Source organism: Felis catus, chromosome B2 (genome assembly GCF_018350175.1).
Source record: "Felis catus isolate Fca126 chromosome B2, F.catus_Fca126_mat1.0, whole genome shotgun sequence".
Classification (NCBI taxonomy): domain Eukaryota; kingdom Metazoa; phylum Chordata; class Mammalia; order Carnivora; family Felidae; genus Felis; species Felis catus.
In genome coordinates this window covers 140,026,486-140,048,699 of record NC_058372.1, presented here as the reverse complement: position 1 = coordinate 140,048,699, position 22,214 = coordinate 140,026,486, and the positions used below count along the sequence as shown (strand labels likewise).

General features: G+C 43.6%; 1 long non-coding RNA gene across 1 annotated transcript; it reads right to left on the bottom strand.

Moving 5' to 3' along the window:
- Nucleotides 1-15,275: 15,275 nt before the first annotated feature.
- LOC123385727 lies at nucleotides 15,276-19,471 on the bottom strand. The gene is made up of 4 exons (XR_006598691.1): nucleotides 19,242-19,471; nucleotides 18,692-18,861; nucleotides 17,944-18,038; nucleotides 15,276-15,564 (listed from the first exon to the last, which is right to left on the bottom strand). It is a non-coding gene; the product is annotated as an uncharacterized LOC123385727 (long non-coding RNA).
- Nucleotides 19,472-22,214: the final 2,743 nt, after the last annotated feature.

Sequence of the window (22,214 nt, the reverse complement as noted above, 5' to 3'; positions counted from 1 at the left end):
ATTGTATGGATCAAAACGAACACCTCTGACTCCTACCCCCTTCCTCTCAATACATGAGAAAGACTACAGTCCTCCTTCTAGTTTTCCAGTGTGACCCTTACACATTTCCTGTAAGATAGTGAGCACGTCTTTGTTTTTTTTTTTTTGTTTTTTTTTTAATTTTTTTTTCAGTGTTTTTATTTATTTTTGGGACAGAGAGAGACAGAGCATGAACGGGGGAGGGGCAGAGAGAGAGGGAGACACAGAATCGGAAACAGGCTCCAGGCTCCGAGCCATCAGCCCAGAGCCCGACGCGGGGCTCGAACTCACGGACCGCGAGATCGTGACCTGGCTGAATTCGGACGCTTAACCGACTGTGCCACCCAGGCGCCCCTAGTGAGCACGTCTTTGATTCAGCCTGCTTCCTGCTCTCATTCCCTCTCATTGTGCACCCTACCTGTCGCCCCTCTCCGTTTGCGGGTATCATATAGCGGGGGTCTTAGCTCCTACGTGCCAGGAATTGGGCTAAACTCTTCACACAAATTATCTCAGTGTGTCTTTACCAGTGTCCCAAGGGTGAAGGATCGTTATTGTGTGGACGATCTTTTGATTCGCCTTTAATTTTCCTGAATTTGCTGTGGTGTCAGTTTGACTCCTGCATAAATAATACCTTTCATACCCCTGTGGGTTCACATCAGCTGAGTTTCTAGATTTATCTAATAGGTACCACCCCTAGGACAGAGCCGCTAAATGCCAGAGACTTTTTTGACTTCCCCATCTTTCCTTCCGATTACCCATGGTTCTGTCTTTGTTCTTGTTCTCGTTTGTTTGCTTGCTTGCTTTTCCCTTTCATTCTTGTCTTCTGCCCCTCTTTTCTCTCGAATGGTCTTTTCACCTTCCATTCCTTCCTCACCTGTGTCAATCCTTCCATTGGTAGACACTGCTCGTTGCTCACCAAATATTGATTTTCCCTTTTTCCTTACCAATAGAGCCCCAACCGTGCTTGTGGTAGAAATGTGCCTCATTAAAAATATCCCCGTCCTCAGAGTCTTACGCCTTCTGAACTGGTCATGTCATTCAGTTCGGGTCGACACGACAGGAGCAAAAGCTTCTGAGGAGCACCTGTGATGTTTTTGCTTTCCTGACCTTCTTCCCAATCGTTCTCTTTTTTTTTCTGCCTGGAATGTGGCTGCCATGCCCGGAGGCGAAGCAACCATCCTGCAACCAGGAGGAAGACAAGCATATATGAAGGATAGTGGAAAAGGAAACCCAAAGGAGCCTGTGTTTTTTGGTGGCTTTCTCGAGCGGCTGCACCTGTTCTGGAATGCGTATCTCCAGACCTTTTATTTCAGAGAAGAAAAATTGAATTCTCTATGTGGCTAAGTCATTGCAATCGGGTTTCTACATTTAGATAGATATAATTCTGACACGCCATCCTTCAAGGCTAAATTCAAATGCTACATAAATTATGAAGGCGACCACACTAGTCTAAGTCTAACATGGAACAGTGAAGTAACCTCCTAATTTCTCCTGCTTCCCCTCTTTCCACCAACATTCCTGCTATCTATTACCTACTCTGCAGTCGGAGTGCGACTCTAAAAATACATACAAGGTCCTGTCATTCTCCAGTCAGCCATCCAATCACCCGATAACTTCCCATAATCATGCTTAAAATAAAACCCAGTGTCCTTCTAAGAATGGCAATGCCCTCTACAAACGGAGTCTCGCTGTATCATCCCCTTCCGCTCTCCCTCTCCCCCCCGCCCTTGGCATTCTCACAGTTCTGTGAATAATCCAAGTATGTTCTGACACCAGATTCCTTGCGGCTGTTCCTCTGTCGCTTCCTCAGGTCCCTACCTGAGTATCAGTCCTTAGACTTCCTTGATGGGCCCCTGTAAATACCACACTGACCTACACCCTTTCTGCCTATACAATATTATTATCTTCATAGCACTTATCATTGTTTATATCTTATGTTTCTATTCACTTACATTTATTATCTGCCTTTCTTATTCGAAGGTACACTCCATAAATCAGCACCTTCGCCTGCTTTATCCCCCCACAATATCTCCAGAGCTTAGAATAGTGTCTAACACACAGTATGTGGTCATTAAATAATTATGGAATGGATATTGGAAGGAAGGAATGAGGGAGGGAGGGAAGGAAGAAGGAAAGAAGGAAGGAAGGAAGGAAGGAAGGAAGGAAGGAAGGAAGGAAGGAAGGAAAGGAGGGAGGGAAGGAAAATGGACACAAAGAAGGAAAGAAGGAAGAAAGGAAGGAGGTCACAGATCTTGGTTGGGGACTTGAAATGGTTCTACATTCCTTAAGTAAGAGAGAATGAAGGACTGATTTAGGAGCTGCAATTCCTCTGAGGATGTTTTCTCAAGAACAAGTGACAATGACTTGAGATAACATCTCCCCGGATTCCTCCTTACATCAGAAGATGGTAAAAACACCTTGCTGTTGCAGTTGCTGGAGGGAGTGGTGTCAATGTTGCCACAGCAACGGTACATCTTATGTAAAATCTCCGACTTGCTACAGATGTGGTAGGCAGCTTGGAAGGTTTGTTGGGGATTCAAATATATACGCTGTCTAATGATTTTGCTTACCCAATTGCTTACGGTTACTGACAAACGATACGTATAGGGCTAAAACTGCCTTTGAACACCGTCCCCTTGGGGGAAAGACCAAAAGTACTTTGCCGGGAACGTGTCTCAAATGTAGATAACTGTCCTAAAGTCTAGTGCCATTGATCGAAGATGGGGAAGATGACAGTTCTAACACACTAAATAGAAAATGACTTTGCGTCTATCCGTGTGCTACTCTCTTGCTCTGGCTTCCTGTGGTCCCCACCACGCAGGATGTCCTGTTCTTCTCACACACCATATTGCTTCCCTCTTTGGGATTCTTCGCATTCTGTTATCTCGGCGCCCAGATACGGCCAGATATTTTCACAGATGACTCCTTCCTTCCCTTCACATCTCTGTTCAGATAGCACTCACTCGGAGGTCTTCCTTGACCATCTCCCCTAAAATGCTCGAAAATAGCAACTCTTACCTGCCCATACCCCTTTACTTTCCATCCTATGATCTCCTTCATTTTTCTTCGTAACAGGGTTTGCTACCCGTCACTGTTCATATATATATTTATTTGCTTACTTGTTTGTCTCTCTCATGGGAATATGAACTCCATGAGAGTAGGGACATTTTGTTGACTTTTAGGAGGAACATACTATTGTATAGAGACATAACCATTTATTTAGCCATTCAACGGTTGACGGATATTTGGGTTTGACTCAGTCTGGGGTTTTGTTACAAAGCTGTTAAGAACATTTATATACCAGTCTTTGTGTGGATGGATGTTTTTATTTTTCTTGGGTAAATAACCGAGAATGGAATTGCTCTACCATTTTGTAAGAGTATTTAAATTCATAGGAAACTACCAACCTGTTTTCTAAAGTTATTCTAATGTTTTGTGTTCTTACCAGCAATATAGGAGTTCAAGTTGTTCCACACCTTTGACAACCCTCAGAATTCCCATTTTGATTGAGTTGTCTCCTGACTCTCAATGTTTGTTAAAACTCGATGTAAGATCCAGGCGTCTGGGTGGCTCAGTTGGTTGAGTATCTGACTTCAGGTCAGGTCATGATCTCATGGTTTGTAAGTTCAAGCCCCACGTCGGACTCTGTGCCGACAGCTCAGAGCCCGGAGTCCGCTTCAAATTCTGTGTCTGCCCCTCCTCTGCTTGCCTTCTCTCTCTCTCTCTCTCTCTCTCCCTCAAAAATAATTAAAAACCTGGGGCGCCTGGGTGGCGCAGTCGGTTAAGCGTCCGACTTCAGCCAGGTCACGACCTCGCGGTCCGTGAGTTCGAGCCCCGCGTCAGGCTCTGGGCTGATGGCTCAGAGCCTAGAGCCTGTTTCCGATTCTGTGTCTCCCTCTCTCTCTGCCCCTCCCCCGTTCATGCTCTGTCTCTCTCTGTCCCAAAAATAAATAAACGTTGAAAAAAAAAATAATTAAAAACCTTAAAAACAGATTCAACGTAAGAGCAATTACATGAAAAAGATTCCTGCACATTTCATAAAATTGTGGTTGAAATTATATCCCTTACGTTCTTCAAACATAGTCTCTTGCATAGGGAATATTTATTTCTTTGATATAACTAGTGTGAGCTTTTCATTATGAAATGGGAATTTCCATAATGACATAATTCTCATAATATTTCCAATTTTGCATCGGACAGAGGAATTTCAGGGCTGGATTTAATGCTCAATCATGGAAATTATGTTAGTCTAGATTTTTCACATAGGTGTTCTTTTCTGTTTTTCCGTTCAGTGTTTTGGTTTTGTTGTGTACCAGTTTGTAATCAAGGAGTTTCAAATTTCTTTTGAAAGTAAATGGCATATATTTCTTCATATTCAAACATGAATAATGCAGCTTCTGACCCAACACAAGGGAATGCTAGAAATTTCATTAGTGTCCTGACATTATTAGAATGTTTTTGGTCTTCTTGGATTGATAGAGTCCAAAGTGACCTTTATACATAACATGGGCACTAAAGTAATTATTTTCCTGTGTTTCTCTAAATAATTACTTTTTACCTTGAATAAGCAATCATACTTCGGCCAGCATGTCTCAATATAATATATAGTCTTATGCTTTATAAAAGTATGACATTGTTTTCTAAAACACTGCATGAACGTGTTCTTTTTACATTAATCTCTCTCTTTACAGGTAAGATTCTGATGTTGGGAGCCATGTCTCGAGCGCGTTTATGTTTCCCATAACCTGAAAAGAACTCCCTGTGCAGAGTGAAGTGTTTAATACGTGATTCTTAGACAAGTGTCGGAGAAGGGAGTTGTAGTCATCACTGACTTTTTTTTTTTTTTTTTTTTTTACCAGGCATTCATTCATTCGGACGCCCATCTCATCTGGGGTAGATATATGCGAACTGCCTTCAGGAAGCTGAAGAGAGACAAGTAGCTGGAAAGTACAACCACAGTGTTCTCCAAATGGAGTTTCATTTCGAGAACTAGCATGCCTGCGTAGCGATCAGATGGATGAAACGAATAAGAGAGAGAAAATGCCAAGGAGATATGGCTGCACAGGAGCAGAGCTGGGGAGGAGGAACCAGCGACGGGGAGGAGCAGAGGCCCCGAAGCCTGTGGCTGAACTGCGCCCTTACACTGAATACCAGGGGTTAATCTGCCATAATAAAATCAGTGTGAACACTGCCAAAGAGGCCCGAGCAGACCCTCCAGTAAGTAATTAATTCTGGCTGCTTTCCGCTCTCCAGCGTTCATCATTCTTAATGTTACCTAATTGTAAAATTATTCTTCAAACTTTCCTACTATAAAGGAAGAAAATGCCCAGATCTAGCTCGCTTTTCTTGAGGGCATGGGTGCCTCCTGCGTCTTGGTGAAAGAGCCCAAGATGCTGCTAATTAAGGGTGTGCGAACCCTTGAAAACTTTTGATCGGCGTTCATAAAACAGCCTACAAATGGTTCTAGGAGAGCTGTGTGCTTTTCTGCATATGTACACAGAGCTACCAAACCAAGGGAAGCAGGGAAGTTGAATTCACAGCTTCTCTGGCCCTCAGACCCTCACAGTGACCTTGACGGACGCTGAGATGGGGATAGACATAAACGACAAGCATGTGAGGAGGGGAGAGAAGTTCACGGCCTGGACTGTAGTTTCGGCTGCCACTGGGGGTGATAACGAAGAATATCTTGGGGACCATTTCACCTCAAAATTTGCTAAGGCTCTCACCGTCAAGGGCTTAAAATTCATGTCAGTACAGCCAGATAAATAAAATCTTCACCGTTAAGGGGATCTCTTTATCCCGTGTCTTCTTTCTTCAAACAAGATGGCTTCCCTGCAGACGAAGGCATTTCTCTATCCATGGCCGTGGCAGAAGGGACCAAGCTGTCTTTTCCACTGTGATTACCTGCTAGGCTGTAGGCCTTGGGGTCTCTAGGTAGCCTTGGCAACGTAAGTGCAATACACTATTAAAATAATGACTATTTTCTTCCGTCTAGTTAAAAAATAGAAGGAACAGCCTTGGATGGCATTCTGGTCAGGGGGGAAATATCTCATGTGTCTCTGGGGTGAGATATAAAACTGAGGGCTTGACCTCTTTTGGCCATTAAAGACCTTCGGGTCCTCTCCTGTCTCTTTGTTCCTACAAGAGTGGAGATAGTGTTAATTCCGTGGCTGGCTAAATTCTAACCGGGGTAATTATACCGTCACCCTATAATCCCCTGGAGATTCAGTGAGGAAAGTTACTCTTTGATCATGCTCTTAAATCCCACTGTGCTGGGCTTTGTAACGTGGCAGGTGAAGAATGGCTTTTGGAGTTCACATGCCTCCCTCCACTGGGTGAGTGATGCTAATTCTATGTATGTATTCTGCTGAGTGCTTGGGGATCCTTCTGGGGGAAACTGCTGCGGTAGGCATGAGCTATTGTTAGTTGAGTCTCAACAAAAGAAATTGTTGTTCTAGACTATATTCCTCTGATAAATTTTAGTTAAAGCTCCCGACAAATAATTATCAAAAGAATGGGGAAGACTGCTAGAAGTTTAGGATTTCAGTTTGTGTGTGTATGTGTGTGTGTGTGTGTTTGTGCAGGTAAACATAAAATGTATTCTAATGCAACACAATATGTATAAATATAATGTATATATGCAATATAATGTAATGTATATGCGTAATGTACATAATGTATACGTATACATATAACATGCATATAAATATGGATTTGCGTATGTGTGTGTGTGAGCTAAAAATGAGGTCTTTTACATACGCAACCCTTTCGTCATAAAGGTCCCAGTGACCTATTGGGTCATGGTTGTTTGCTACTGATGAACAGTCTCCCATGCTGACATGGCCAGTGAAATGTGGGTTTTGGAGGTGGTACCCAAGCTGGGCACCTTTCAGGTGGCTTTGATTTAGAGCCAAAAATTATGGCTGGAGATACATTAAAATTTTGGTGAGGCAGTCATGGAGACACTAATTACAAACTCCAATGAAACTTTCCAAATGCTAAATTATTAAACTCTTGGGGCGCTTGGGGGGCTCAGTCGGTTAAGCAACTGACTTCGGCTCAGGTCATGATCTCAAGGTTCGTGAGTTCGAGACCTGCATCCGGCTCCGTGCTGACAGCTCAGAGCCTAGAGCCTATTTTGGATTCTGTGTCTCCCTCTCTCTCTGCCTCTCCCCTGCTTGTACGTTGCCTATCTCTCTCTCTCTCTTTCTCTCTCTCTCAAAAATAAATAAACATTAAAATTTTTTTAACAAATTATTAAACTCTTAAAAAGAACCACCTAAGTAGAGAGTTTATAGAGTTTAAGCCTTGGTGAGAAACGAGGGCTTAAATAAACCGTGTGGCCGAACGAGGAACCCACTTGTAATTCCAATGTAACTTTGCACGTAAAGCCACAGACACACTCACACGTATAATTCTAGGAGCAAACCTGAACATGACATGAGATCTTATACTTTGCAGTCTCTTCCTGTGTCTCCTTTTCTTATATTTATTTTGGTAACTAAGTTCAAAGAAATAAGTTAGCAGTTTCTATAATCCTAAATGGTAAAACATTTAAATGTCTGTCACTAAGGGATTTGTTTTATAAGTCAGAATATACAGCTATAACAGATCATGCAGGCCCCTGTCTGTGATCATGGAAAAATAGTAAGAGATCCTGTTACAGCTATGTTTTTATATATAATTACATACTTGCAAAGGTCTGAATTCCCAAATGCGTATGGCAAGAAAAATAAGTCTGGGCAACTACACCAAACCTTAATGGTATTATCTTCCAGTGGTTTGGTCATTTTTATCTTTTTTAGTGTTGCTGAGCATCGTAAGTTACATTTTATAATCACTTTCAAGTACCATGTCAAATGAATTAAAAACAAGGCCAGGAGAGAAAATGCACTCACGACACATGATACATTAGTACATTTTGGGAAAGACGAATTCATTTTATTGGGCTATATCAATTACCGGTCATAAAAATTGGTGGAGGATTGGTTTATTCTGAATACAGAGTTTTATTGAACAGGAAAAAACAAAAACCGCTGAAGAATTGCTCTGAACTGCTCAATCTGTGTAATGAACCTGAATTCGGTGACTTCAAGCAGAAATTTCAACCAAACCCTTCAAACTGACGTACCCTTTGGTGATCACGTGGCCAACGTCTGGGGCCCAGACCTGAGTTGTGCTGCAGCTATAGGGATCCGTCCTCTCTGGGGTCAGGGAGACAGAGAAGGGACCAGGAGGGTTGGGGCAGGGACTTCAGGGGCCACGTGGAGTTGAGGCTTTGGGAATCCTGCAGCTCCCTGTGCTGCTGGCAATAAAGACTAAATAAAATATCAAAGAAATGGCAAAATGTTAATCAAGTATATGCTACTCTCTAGAATCTTATGTAAACTTCTGCTATGAGAAGTACCTTTTAAAATGTCCCCTTACTCTTTTGTCTGAAAATAGGTTGAAGAGCCGGATTTTAGCACGTGACCCTTACGTCAAAGCATTCTTCCAGAACTTTACTTGTATTAACTCATTTAAAACGCAGCACGAGCCTCGCAGGTAGATGCTGTTATTATGCCCCAGATGCCAACACTGGAGCCCAGGGAAGGGAGCCACGTTGCCCAAACTTAGACTCCTAATCTAAATGCCGGAGTCAAAATTTAACTTAACGTTTTCAGTCCGGAGCCCTGGAGAGCACGCTTATTCTAGGAATGGTGGAGAATGGGAACAGTCTTTTCAGATTTTTTCCTGAGATTCTGTATCTTCGTGTGTGAAACAAGTACATTGTCGTTGACTTCACAACCGTGAAGATGGTGTGTGAAGGCTTCTCTAAGCATTCGAAGCAGCATTATTAGTTCCTTGTCGCTCTCAGGTGCGTGGGCCCTGGGCCACTAGGTAGGCCACAGCTATCCCTGTAGAAACACTGTATCCAGATCTTCCTACTTTCTTTTTGCAAAAATCAGCATTGGGTATAAATAATGGGATAGGCTTCCAAGTCGTTTTCTCCACCTTTGCAAGTCATGGTTTCTACCAATGACCATGTTTTTCAAAAAATAAAAACTAAACACGTGATCTGATCAACTATTCTTTTTCAGGTTCTGAATATATATATATATATGCACATTAATTAATTTTTCATACCTAGAATGAATCAGATTTATTGAAAATAGTAATAGTGCATGACATTTAAAACCGTCCTGGAGAAATCTCAACCATAGGATCGCCAGACTTTGAACAGATATGCGATAGGGTCGGAAGGATATGCGCACAGCGGCCATCCTCTTAGAGAGTACCTTTGTGGGGAAACTACGTGAACCCCGCTCAGCAAAGGGGGAACCAGCTGAAATACCCCAGAGGTGGGCTCCCTGCGTGAGACCAGAGATGAAGATTTTTGTTTTGCAGCTCAAACAGAGGGGAAGAGATGACAGCTACTTTCGAGAATGAGAGAAGAGGGTAGAGAAGCCAAAAAAGGTAAAGAAATTTTGTGACACTGCGGTGTTAAAAAAAAAAAAATCACTCTTCTTGCATTGTGCTCAGGATATAAAGTCTATATTCTTTTTTTTTAATTTTTTTATGTTTATTTATTTTTGAGAGAGAGAGAGAGAGAGAGAGAGACAGAGTGTGAGCAGGGGAGGGATAGAGAGAGAGGGAGACATAGAATCTGAAGCAGGTTCCAGGCTCTGAGCTGCCAGCACAGAGCCCGACGCAGGGCTCCAACCCACAAACTGGGAGATCATGACCTGAGCCGAAGTTGGACACTGAACCGACTGAGCCACCCAGGTGCCCCAAAAAGTCTATATTCTTACACGGGCTTCGTGAGGTTAGGGATATTTCAGACACTCAAAGTGGTTGAATGAAGCACCAGCTTCATTCAGAGCAGAACAGAAAATGCACATGAAGAAGCAGAAGCCTGGAAGGCAGGGGAACTCATGAACAGAATCCCCCTTCCCTCTCTTCTCTCCTTGGGTATCCTCAGAAACAAAAAGGAGGGCCTTAGGCTTCAAAATTAAGGGTGTACAAGGGTGGGGAGCCACGAGCTGAGAACACGTAGAACTTAAGGGTCATGTGACATTTGAATTACATTCATAAACACATTTTGCTTAGATCCTTGCCACATGTCACATAAAACTTAGGACAAAGAAGAAATCTTTATTCTGTGGCCTCCGGTTTAAGTTTGTACGATTTTATGGCTTTTGTACGAAATAAAACAAAGCACTTCGCTCACAAGCAGAATTTTGGTCACAGTCCGAGTAACTTTTCAAGTAACTGGAATTTTGCTTTATAGATGATGCTAGTACCTGGCAATGCGGTTTCCTTATGCCCCCAACCTGACATTTAACAGTTTTCTACACTGATGGCCGCATTACAGTGGTCAACCCAGATTTCAGCTGTAAATGGCAAACATATCAACTCACCAGTAATTTACATGATCCCTTCATCTTCCAAGTAGCCCTCGCTTTTCCCTCTGTCTCATTAAATGGCAGCTGCTTAGATTATGCCAAGTGGCATTTTGTGACAGAGGATATAACCGGTGTCATAGCTCGGTCCTCCAGCTATTGGGTACCTGTGAACACGTGGACGTGTGACCTTTGGATTACATCCCGGGCAGCGAGGTATCTGGTGGGCGGGCAGGTGGGGAGGTTTCTCTCAGGGGTCACAGAGCCACAGGCACGGGACTAACTTAAACAGCAGCAGCAGCAGGGGTCAGAGGATCATAGAGAAAGTGAAAGCTAATTTGGGGTCTTTGCCAGTTCACCACTTTCACCATCCCCACCTACTCAACTGGCAACCTCAAAGGGTGTCATTGGCCTCCTCACTACCAGTTACCATGACAAATTTACATCTTTATTTTACTTGACCTCAAATGTGACAATATTGATCTGTCTCTTTGTTGATTTTTATCCTGAGTTTCCCCAGTAAGACTATTCTCTTTGGTTTTTATGTTTCTAACCATTTATCTCAATCTCTGAATGGTCGCTTCTCTTGTCTTCTCTTTTCCATGATCTACTATATTTCCTTGGCTTTAGGTGTCATTCCCAAAACACAACCCGTATTTTTTAAATGCCCCCAGACCGATGTGTACAACTCTCTACTAGATGTCTGCAACTAAGTTACTTACTCTCAATCTTTTTCTCTCCCTCCCTAGCCTCTCACATCGAATACATCACCAGGTTTTATTTATTCTACTCTAGTAATGGTCTTGCCTTAATTTTGTTCTTTAGGGACTGAGTATAGTTTAGTTCCTCTATATCTTTTGCCTGGGATATAATAATAGCTTTCAACTGATGCTTTTTTGCACCCTTCTGCACCATTCCCCATCCGGTGTGAAGGTGTCTTTCTCATATTTGTAGTGGATTCCCATGTCAACGGCTCCCAATAAGCATGCCTCCAGTATTCGTGCCTTTGAGTAGTCGCGCCCTGCACTGACGGGGGCGGGCCATTGGCTTTCTTTGGCCAATCATCTATCAGCAACTGGAGACTCGGTAAGTGCTAGCACACCAGAGCTTGTCCTCCAGAAATCTCTCCTGTCGAGCCCAGCCACCACGTAGTGAGGCAGATGGTCTGGCAGAAGAAGGGCCACGTCATAGGGAAGGAGGGGCCACAACCGGCAGTCAGCACCAGGACCCTAGACATGAGCAATGCGTCTTGGATTTTAGGCCCCAGCCGAGTTCCCAGCCGAATGCAGCGGCATGGGACCTGCCAGCGGACCCCACGTGGAGAACTGCCTTCCAGACCCCTCCCAGGATCATGACGACTTCTACACTGCTGTTATTTTTAGCCATTTAATCGTGAAGAGCTTTGTGATGCAGTAATAGAAAACCAAAATAGCATACGTCCGCTGAAAATCCTTTGTCGGTTTCTAACGTCCTCCGGGTGAAGTTAAAATTCCTTTCCACGCCTCGCCCGCCTTTCACGCTCAGGACACGAGCGGGCTTTGCCCTTCCGCCTCTGATCTTTCCTCCCCCGTAGCCCTGGCTGCACCAGCCACACGTCGCTCCTTGTCGCACCCGCAGCCCGTGTCCTCTGCATGAAGTGCCCTCCGCCTCTCCCACATGCATCTTCTGGATTGCAGTCGCCACATTTTAAACACTTGGTTTGGTTATGTATTTGTTTATTGATTTGCTTCTCCAGTTGAACGTCTCTGGCCTTGGCTTTGCTCTCACACCCCGGCTGCTACAGTTCTATTAAATCCTGTTCTCTCTGCCTGGTTCACCCTTCCTCGCTCGTGCTCCCACCACCCTTTGTCCCCACTTCTGTCCTGCACACTCCACTGTTAGGTTCCCCCTTAGACGTCACTTCCCCGTCAGCCTCTCCAAGCCCTGCAAGACTCTGTCTGGTAGGCGCTCCTTCCGTGATCCGCATTCGTGGTGACTCTCTTACCCCGAAGCTGGTCCTTATCTCGCCTTCTCCTAAGAACCTCTGGACCTCACAGAACAAAAACTCTTAGACCCAGAGAATGAGTCTTCCCCGCTCTTGGGTTTTGTAGAAAGCCTACCACGGAATATGTGTCCCAGTAGATATTTTATCAACAAAGAAATAACTAGACGATCAAACGAATAAGTCAATGCCAGACGCACACCTTGGACTTTTAAGGACAGTTATGGTTTCAAATGTTCCACACCAGGCTCTCTGCATGCACAATTTCACTTGCCACATGTTTGGGTGGAAGAAATAAGATCCCTGTACCTGTAAGAGAGAAGCATAGCAGCGATACTCCCTTTCTTTCTTTGGACTACTCGCTCAATGTAGCCGAAACTTGCATTAACTTTTATTAGCAACCATAGCATACTGTTGGCTTATAATGAAATTGTGGTCAAATAAAATCCCCAGGCCTCTTTCACAGGCACAGTTGTCAAAACGTATAAACAAACGGGCTGAATTAATAGCTGGGAACAGCTAATAGGGAAACCCTATTGCTTAAAATGCAATTCTTTCCGGGCCAAACGTTCACCCATCTTAACAGTAATTGCACGATGCATTTGCAGCTAAGGCCTCATTAAAACTTCATGCTCACCTGTGCTCAAGCAGCACTGAGGATGCGTGTGGGTTAGGGCAACGGCCAGGTGATTGCCTCCTGGGCTTGCCCAATTGTGAATTTCAGTTAGAGCCACACAAGTCTGTGCCTTTGTGCCATGATTTATTATAGGGAGCTTGTATCCCAGGGGAGTTTAAGCAATTCAGAAGCAGCAGGAAGAGACAGGGAGGCAGGTGAGCAAAGAATCGAGCGACCGTTGGAGGTATTGTGACACCTTGTTAATTATTAACTCTGGCAGCAGGCTGTCAGGTTAACCGGAAGGGGAGGGTGGACCTAATTAAGTATCTAAACAGCATTTCTAAGGAGTAGACACAGCCCCGAAATGGGCAGTCTCCCTGGAGTTGGGCATAAGAAATGCCATACACCTCGAGTCCTAGGGGACCTGGCCGCATCCCAGAAGCCCTGGAGTCTAGCTTGGATGTACCTTGTGGCTGGACATGTGACATCCGTCCCCGTTGGAAGAGACGCTGTCGGCTTGATGGCCAATTGTTAATTGCAGGGAAGATGAACGGTACACGGAGGAGAAGGAAAAAAAAGAATTATTCGGGGGCAGTTGTTAGAATTACCATTTGTTCAATGTGACGTCACAGAGGGCACCCTGTGATCTGCTTGATTTTGTATGGACTCAGCTATAAAGCAACCCTTTTCTGCAGGAAATGTTGATATAGGATATACGAAATAAGGTCGAGGGTCTGAAGTGATCAACGGGATAAAATCTAGAGGTTGGCTGAATAGAGAACACACTTCCTCGGAGGAGGCAGAGAGGGAAGGGTTCCGTGGGGATGCACAGAAAGAAACAAACAGGTCTACTCACAACTCTTCTTCCTGAAGGGAGTCATCTAACCCCACTTCACCGTCATCCACCCTTGTAGAATAAGGGGGACCTCAGCTTCACAGAGTTGTCACGGAGGGTAAAGAAATAGCGTAAGTTAGTTTCGCAGGACAACTCTTCTCTTCCTAGCAGGAGCTTGATGAACAACGGGCACCCCACCTACACCTGCCGTAAGCTGGGTAGGAGCCAGCAAACAGGATTTCATGAGGAAGAGTGGCATTAAGATGTCTGAAGGCCACCTCCTAAAACAATCAGAGGACTTCATATCTAATACATGTGGCCACACGCTAAGCTACCTTCCTGCACTGAGGAGCTGGGATGCCAAGTGCACTCCTCACAGCTCAAATGGGCCCTGCGCAGGGACTCTGCTGCAAAGGGCATCTCCTAGACTTGTGCAATGCACGGTCTGTACAACAGGACATCCACTTGGGCTTCCCCTCACAGACCAAGTATTTGTAGATTTTTTTTCTGTTGATGAAAGTGAAATGTAGCTATTACAGGAAACTCAGGAAGTATAGAAAAGCCAAGTGACAAAAAAATTCAACTGCTCATTAACAATCCCACTCGCAGTGTTAACATGTTGGTCCATTTCCTTCCAGATTTTTTTCTTTACATATTGATTTCTGGTTATTTACAAGTTATATATTCTGTTCTCCCTTTCTCATCTTGAGTTTAAAGAAATGGAACTGACTCTTTCGTCATTAAAGTTAAGGAAGAAAGAGAATCTTTAGTGGCTCCCTTTCCGGGACGATAAATTCAGGTGACTTTTATTTTGTCCTCTTCCTCACTCTCTCATCTTTCTGACATAATCTCGAATATTAGAGTTAGTCACCGATAGGGTTTTACATTATTTCTCTTCTTTTTCGGATTTGTTGTTTCGATTTTTACAGGTCGTAAAATGAGCTAAACTCTCAAAACAAGGAGGCAGACACAAAAGATTCACCACTATGATAGGTTTGGAACCCACAAGGAGAGATTATGAAGTTAATAAAACAAAACAGTATTTAAAAAGTCAGATGAGAAATTTGAGACCGGGCTGATAACTCTGAAGCCATACATGTCTCTGTTATATGCAGAGATATTCAAAATTATGCAAGTTGAGATACAGCTGGAAATTTATATTGGGATCACGTTTTCCATTCTTCCTTCTCACCCGGCATCACCCATTGAGTTACAAGGAAATGGTTCCTAGTGGGGTCGGCCGCAAAGATTCTTAAAAATGCATTGTTAGGGGCGCCTGGGTGGCGCAGTCGGTTAAGCGTCCGACTTCAGCCAGGTCACGATCTCGCAGTCCGTGAGTTCGAGCCCCGCGTCGGGCTCTGGGCTGATGGCTCAGAGCCTGGAGCCTGTTTCCCATTCTGTGTCTCCCTCTCTCTCTGCTCCTCCCCCGTTCATGCTCTGTCTCTCTCTGTCCCAAAAATAAATAAATGTTGAAAAAAAAATTAAAAAAAAATGCATTGTTAGAGTGCTCTACAGTTTACAATGCCCATTTATTTCATGCGTGACACGGACTCTCCATAATAACCTTTCAAAGTTAGGAATTATCGTATTCATTTTCATTTCATGTGAGGACACTGAGACCTAGAATGGCTGTTAGTTTCCTAAAACCCCCCAGCTGGGAACAGAACCCCGAGTCTTCCATTCCCGAGTCTTCTCCAAACCTGGACGCTTCCGAGGCAGATCTCCGACTTGCCTGTAAGAACAAGATTGTCAGTGGACTCCATTTTGGGGTCAAGGTTATGAGCTGTTATCCACATGTTGGATGAGTCATGATCTTTATGTGAAGAGATCACATGCCTTATCCATTCACTATAGGTTCTAAGTCTTTTTCCTCTTAAAAGAACAAGAGTCCATAAGTTTATATAACTGTCTGCAGGGTAGATGTATACTGTTTTCTTAGTTTTCTACCGTTTTCTCACTTACTGTTACTTGTGAACTGCCTTGAACACGTTGACACCATCCTTGCAGGAACACAGCACATTAACACAATATTTTGCATTTTTTTCCTATTTAAGTTTGTTATTTCGGAAGAATAAAGGAGTCACTTCTTAAATTTACAGAGTGGGGCTCCCCAGGAGTACCTTTACCTCAAAGTGTGATATGATGCCGAAGGGTTTAAAAAATAATTTAGGGGAGCCTGGGTGGCTCAGTCGGTTAAGCAACCGACTTCAGCTCAGGTCATGATCTCACCGTTCGTGGGTTCAAGCCCCATGTGGGGTTCTGTGCTGACAGCTCAGAGCCTGGAGCCTGCTTCAGATTCTGTGTCTCTCTCTTTACCCCTTCTCAGCTCATGCTCTGCCTCTCTCTGTCTCAAGGATGGATAAACAGTAAAAAATAAATAAATAAATAAATAAAAAAAGAATATCTGGTTCTGTCACCACAATTTTCATCCTTCCATCCTGCACGTAGTACATGTATGTACATTTTCACATGTATATTTCATATTGATGTTTATTTTGTATACTAAAATATATATTCTAAATAATACATTGATAGATTGTATGCATATGATTTATATATTTATATGTAAATATACACTTCGCTGACACTAAAATGGGTTTTGAGTAGCCCAGATTAACCTCACGGTGATTTGCCAAGGCCTTTAAAGCTCTCTATATGCAGTGATGATACTGTTATTCTTTTTTTCTAGGTGCTGAAGAATTTTGATCAAAGTCTCGTCTAAAAGATAAGAAACAAACACTTCAGAAATGTGTACTTTCTTAACAAACTATCCTTTTGTTAAAGAAGTAGGATCAAAAAGAAAACAACCACTTCTTTACGAAAAGGATATGAGTAATGATATTTCAATTCAAAGGAAGAGATTTAAAAATACAACAGGTGATTTTGAGAAATCTGTTATTCCCTTCTGTGTTTTATAACCGGTAATCTACCATAATTTAGGGTTCTATCCCAAGTTCAGTCCTTTTATTATATTAATTGATTTCCAGATCTATTTTCTATTGATCCTATCAGTGTGGCTCCAACTTGAGAAACAGGAAGTGGAAATTTAGGTCTCCGTGCCTTTCCAGAATGTTTCTTGATCTTCTGATATTACAGGTGATGAAAGTCACCTAGCATCATTGCTTTTTCAGTAGGAGGTAAAATTTAAGGTGTAATGGAAAGCGTTTACTGAAACTGAAGATTTTGTTAGGTTAGGACATGTTTGCTGCTGAGAGTAGTTATATTTTAAAGGAACTAAACTATTATAAATACTGTGCTTTCAAACTGATTTGGAATACAAGAGTAAGTTTTCCAAATAAACCATTGTAAAATGCATGTTGTACCACTACTGACATAATCTATAACTGGAACTTTATGATTTTTATGACAGTAAAGATATTTATATATTTTCTTTATATCATGTTATTAAACATGATTATATCAGTTGGTCACTAGTTTATATTTCCCCCACCCCCTGTAAGAGTTAAGAATATTTTCAGAGATCCTGTAAATCTGCTGAAATTCTTTCTTTTTTATTTATTTTTTTAATTCTTTAATGCTTATTTATTTTTTGAGAGAGAGAGAGTACAAGTGGGGAAGGGGCAGAGAGAGAAGGAGACACAGAATCTGAAGCAGACCCCAGGCTCTGAGCCGTCAGCATAGAGCCTGACACGGGGCCTGAACTCACAAACCATGAGATCATGACCTGAGCTGAAGTCAGCGGCTTAACCAACTGAGCCACCCAGGAGCCCCTGAAATCCTTTTTTAACTTGATTTCTCCGTACACATTAAGGGATGTTCACCTTTGTTATGCTTTGACTACATTGGGCAATGGGCTCAGTGCTTTTTATAAATTACCCCCTATAAATCCCACCACTTCTCTGGAAAGCCAATACTATACTTCCCATTTGACAGATGAAAAGACTGAGCCTCAGGTAAGTCAAATGATGGACCTCAAATCATGCAACTAGTATATGGCAAAGCTGGCGTTCGAATCCAGCTTCGTCTGTCTCAAAAATCTGTCTTCGGTTAGTTTTCTCTACATGTTCTTTGCTTCTAACTTCCCCAAGAGTTGAGTTACCCTTATGAAAGCCTTTAGCAAGTCGGTTAAGTAAGTTCTGTCGTTACTCACCACGCGCTTGCTAGAAGTTCTCATCTCCCGGTGGGTCGGATCGGCACTGAGCCCTGCGGTGTCAGGATGCCCGGGCTCCCGGCGTGAAGGGAGCCCTGGGGAGAAATCAGAGGGTGTGTTAACAGGCACTTAACAGAAGTGCCACATTTACGTAGCCACTGACTACATGTACATTTCCTCACCTGTCAATTCCAGCTTCTACCCAATCACATGGCGAGTATGGAAAACACCTAAGATGCGTGTGTCACGGCATCCACCCAATTTCCTACCGATGTAACTAAATCCTCTTCTGTCATTTGCAAAACGGGACAAGCAGGATAAGAATCCCCCATTCTGGCTTTATGTCTTATTTTGAGTTCTGTGGGTACTGTTCTGTTCACATCCGGAGGGTAAAAACCTCTCACTGCGGCTGTTAGTGAGTCAGGTTGAATGGCTAGAAATAGCCTCCACTTTTGCTTTACGTCCTCAGATAATGTAAAGCAGTGCCTTGCCACACTAAATGGCATCCCGGAATCCTTTGGTTTTTTAGGGGCCTGGGGGGGGGGTGTATTCAAGTGCAATGGATACGGGGAGAGCATTGTGACAGGTCTGGGTTAGAATCAGCCCCTCTCCTCTTGGGGCAAACGATGATCCCCTGACAGCCTCAGTTTATGATCTGCAAACGCATGATGGTAACCTCCCAACAAATGGAGTAGACTAAGCGTAGAGAGGTCCCAGCCCAGAGTACAGGTGCCAAAATGCCAGTTACCTCGGGGGGGCAGAGTCCTGTCTTGCCAAGGTGCACAATGACGGTGGATGGCTTTTATGTTCTTGATCTCGCAGTGCCCTCATTTCCTGATGATCGGGATCAGGCTCTTTGGTATTTATCTCCCCGTTGATTGAACGACTAGTTCTGGATAATGGATAATTCTCCATTTCCTATTTTTAGAAAGTGTATAAATATCCAAATTAGATTTAGGCAAAGTGAGCTGCCGTATTTGATGTGCCAAGGACATAATTAGGTTGTTCCGTTTACCTACGCATTCGCAAGCAAACTTCACCTCATTAATCTGTAAAGGGCTTTGATGAACCTTTGAACTAGATAAAAATATGCCAGTCATGGCGAAGTTCTACTCCGTTCTTTGAGAACTTTCAAAGGACTGAAAGTGACTAGTGTATTTGGTTTTATAATATCATCTGCAAGCTCTGATCTCGCTACTCGGAAACCTTCAGAGGATTCTCACTGTCTCAGAGTCAAATAAAAGACATTAGGGCGAGGTTAAAAAAAAAAAGTAAAAAGTAAAAACAAACCAAAACACCTCAACGTGCCAGGAGTCAGAGGAGGTTCTTTCCTTCACCCGCAGTGATTTGGGCAAGATGTGTTGTGTTCTGGGCTTCAGCTGCCTCACTTGGGAAGTAAGGATAACAATTCGAGGGTCAGAGAGAGGCTCGAATGACGTTGTGTGGCCGTGCGCGGAGAATTCTAGGGGTCAGTCTGGTTGTTTAACGAGGCTACAGGAAGCCTCGGGCATCTGACCCTGACGCACCTTCTGACATTCCCTCTCACTACAAGAATGCCCCGTGGTGCCCTCCCGGAACTCACCCATCAAGGCCCCCCCACCCTCCCCACTCCCAGAACAATGTGCACCTACCATAAATCCAGCGCCCACACCCCTGCCAGGAGGACCCTCTGCCCACCTGGCTACCACGGCATTGGACGTGATCTTTACTGGACTTGTCACACGCTGCCTTGTTTCATATTAACACACTCAAACCTGTGTTTATTTAACTGATGGGCCGCCCCTACTGTTCTCTGGATTTCTACCCTTTGTCTTAGGGAGAACAGCCCCCAGGTCTGTCCTCACTGGCCCCCTCTGAGGCCTATCTCCGCCACAGGCCCCTTTCCCTTTATCTCGCTACGGATGGAGCTCGTAGCCTCAGCCTTCGAACACCCCCAGGTGTCCCCGTCCCCAACACACGGTCTCAATTGCCTTCCTTTCCTGGTCCGTGTTAGGAGACGCGGAGCGCAGTGCTGCCCGAATTGAACGTCCTCCCCTTCTCACTCCCCATTTAAGTCACGACCTCAGCCCACAATGCCCCGCAGAAAGGGTTCTTGGCCGTTTCCCAAGATAAGCCCCGGATGTGAGGAATGAGCCCACCAACCCCATCCGAGGGGGGACTCGGAGACTCTGAGCACAGGGAAGCCAGGCTTGAATCAATGTTCCTGCGAGAACACGTGTGCGATGGACAGGCGCACTGCGGGCCGTTACAGCAGACAATTTATCTCCTAGCCTGCAAGTCCCTTCCCTGGTTCCCCATTGGCTGAGGGCTCCAGATGTCGCCTATGTCCACGTAAGGCAAAAAAGTAGTCCGATTGGAATAAATGTACATTCCCTGAGGTGACACCGAGATGCTCCGCCCCTTTTCCCTTTTCTCTTTGGTGCATGTTTATTGAAAAGCCCGCAAAACGAAGCCCACGAAGCAGAGAATGAAGAAGAACCAGGAAGTCAAGTGTCTAAGGGTTTGGGACTCCATTGTGGGGGTGAGTGGGGAGGGTGGTACATATCTCCGATAGGCTGTAAACCTCCTGTTAACAAGATAGCGTAGCTTTTATTTGGTGTTTCTGAAACTGAATCATCTTCATTATTTCTCTCCCTCTATTACCTTGGCCTGATCGTTCTCCCTCCAATTCATTCTAAATCCCTCTGCTAATGACTTCGTTTTCAGAGTCTTTCTCACTGTTACTTCCCTCCCTTGTGGAAAACTTTTGTCTATAAAGAACAGACATCCTCAAAAAAGAAACTCAACAAATGGCCAATATACATGTAAAATTATTCAACCTTCCTAGAAAGCAAAGTAAAATAACTTACAGTGAGATCTATTTTTTTCACATTTCTTATTGGTAAAGTTAAAAAAAAAACCAATGTAATTGTGTTTAGGGCTAAAGAAATGCATCTTATAAGTAGTGGCTTACGTAAATTGGTACCATTTTCCAGAAATCCTGCTAAATCACACATGTGTAATTCTAACCAATTACATTTTAGTAATCTATACTCGTTTCTTATTGCGTCATGTTAATGAGAGCCAAAACTTGGTAACAGGTCTATGACAATAGAAAATTAGCACCCAGGGGCACATGGGTAGCTCAATCAGTTAAACATGGACTCCTGATTCTGCCTCAGGTCATGTGTCACAGTTTTTGAGTTCAAGCTCCACATTGTGCTCTGTGCTGATAGTACGGAGCCTGCTTGGGATTCTCTCTCTCTCTCTCCGCCTCCCTCTCCTTCTCCCTGCCCCTCCCCTGTTCATGCTCTCTCTCTCAAAATAAATAAGTACTTAAAAAGAAAAAAAGAAAGTTAGCCTACATCCATACAATGGCATACCACTGCAATCACTATGAGGATGGTGAACGAATACAATTACTGACATGAAAATGTCATATGACGCAGATCGCAGTGAAATAAATTTACAAAGTGACGTGTAAAAAATTCTTAGTTTAAAACATATTGACTCAGGAACTATTTACGAAGTGCTTACTATGTACCAGGGTACTATGCTAGGTGTTGGGAATATTAATATATTTAGAAAGTTTGGAAGAACATACACAAAAAATTAACAATGGTAAATACCTCTAGGGGCTAAAAATAATTTTCAGGCTTTCTACTATGGATATACATTACTTCTGCAACAACTCTATAATTTATTTTAAAAACCAATGTCTTTAGAATAAACATCAGATTCTTCAATGTCTTGGTCCAGCCCTTTTCTCATAAGTCTGTGCACTTAGTATCTATAATATATATATATTTTTGTTTCGTCAGTCCCTGAATTTCTTTAAAAAAAATTTTTTTTTAATGTTTATTTATTTTTGAGACAGAGACAGAGCATGAACGGGGGAGGGGCAGAGAGAGAGGGAGACACAGAATTGGAAGCAGGCTCCAGGCTCTGAGCCATCAGCCCAGAGCCCGACGCGGGGCTCAAACTCACGGACCGCGAGATCGTGACCTGAGCTGAAGTCGGACCCTTAACCGACTGAGCCACCCAGGTGCCCCAGTCCCTGAATTTCTTAATATTATATCTGATATGATTCTGGAGTGACGGTGGGTGTTTGGAGCCTATGGCCAAGAAAGAATTCTTGAGACGCCTTTGGTGCAAAAAGTGATTTTGTTAAAGCATGGGGACAGGACCCGTGGCCAGAAAGAGCTGCCTCAGTACTGTGAGGAGAGACCAGCTATATACTTGGGAGTTGGGGGGAGGTAAAGGTAAGGGGAAGTTTCCAAAAGGATCTTCCT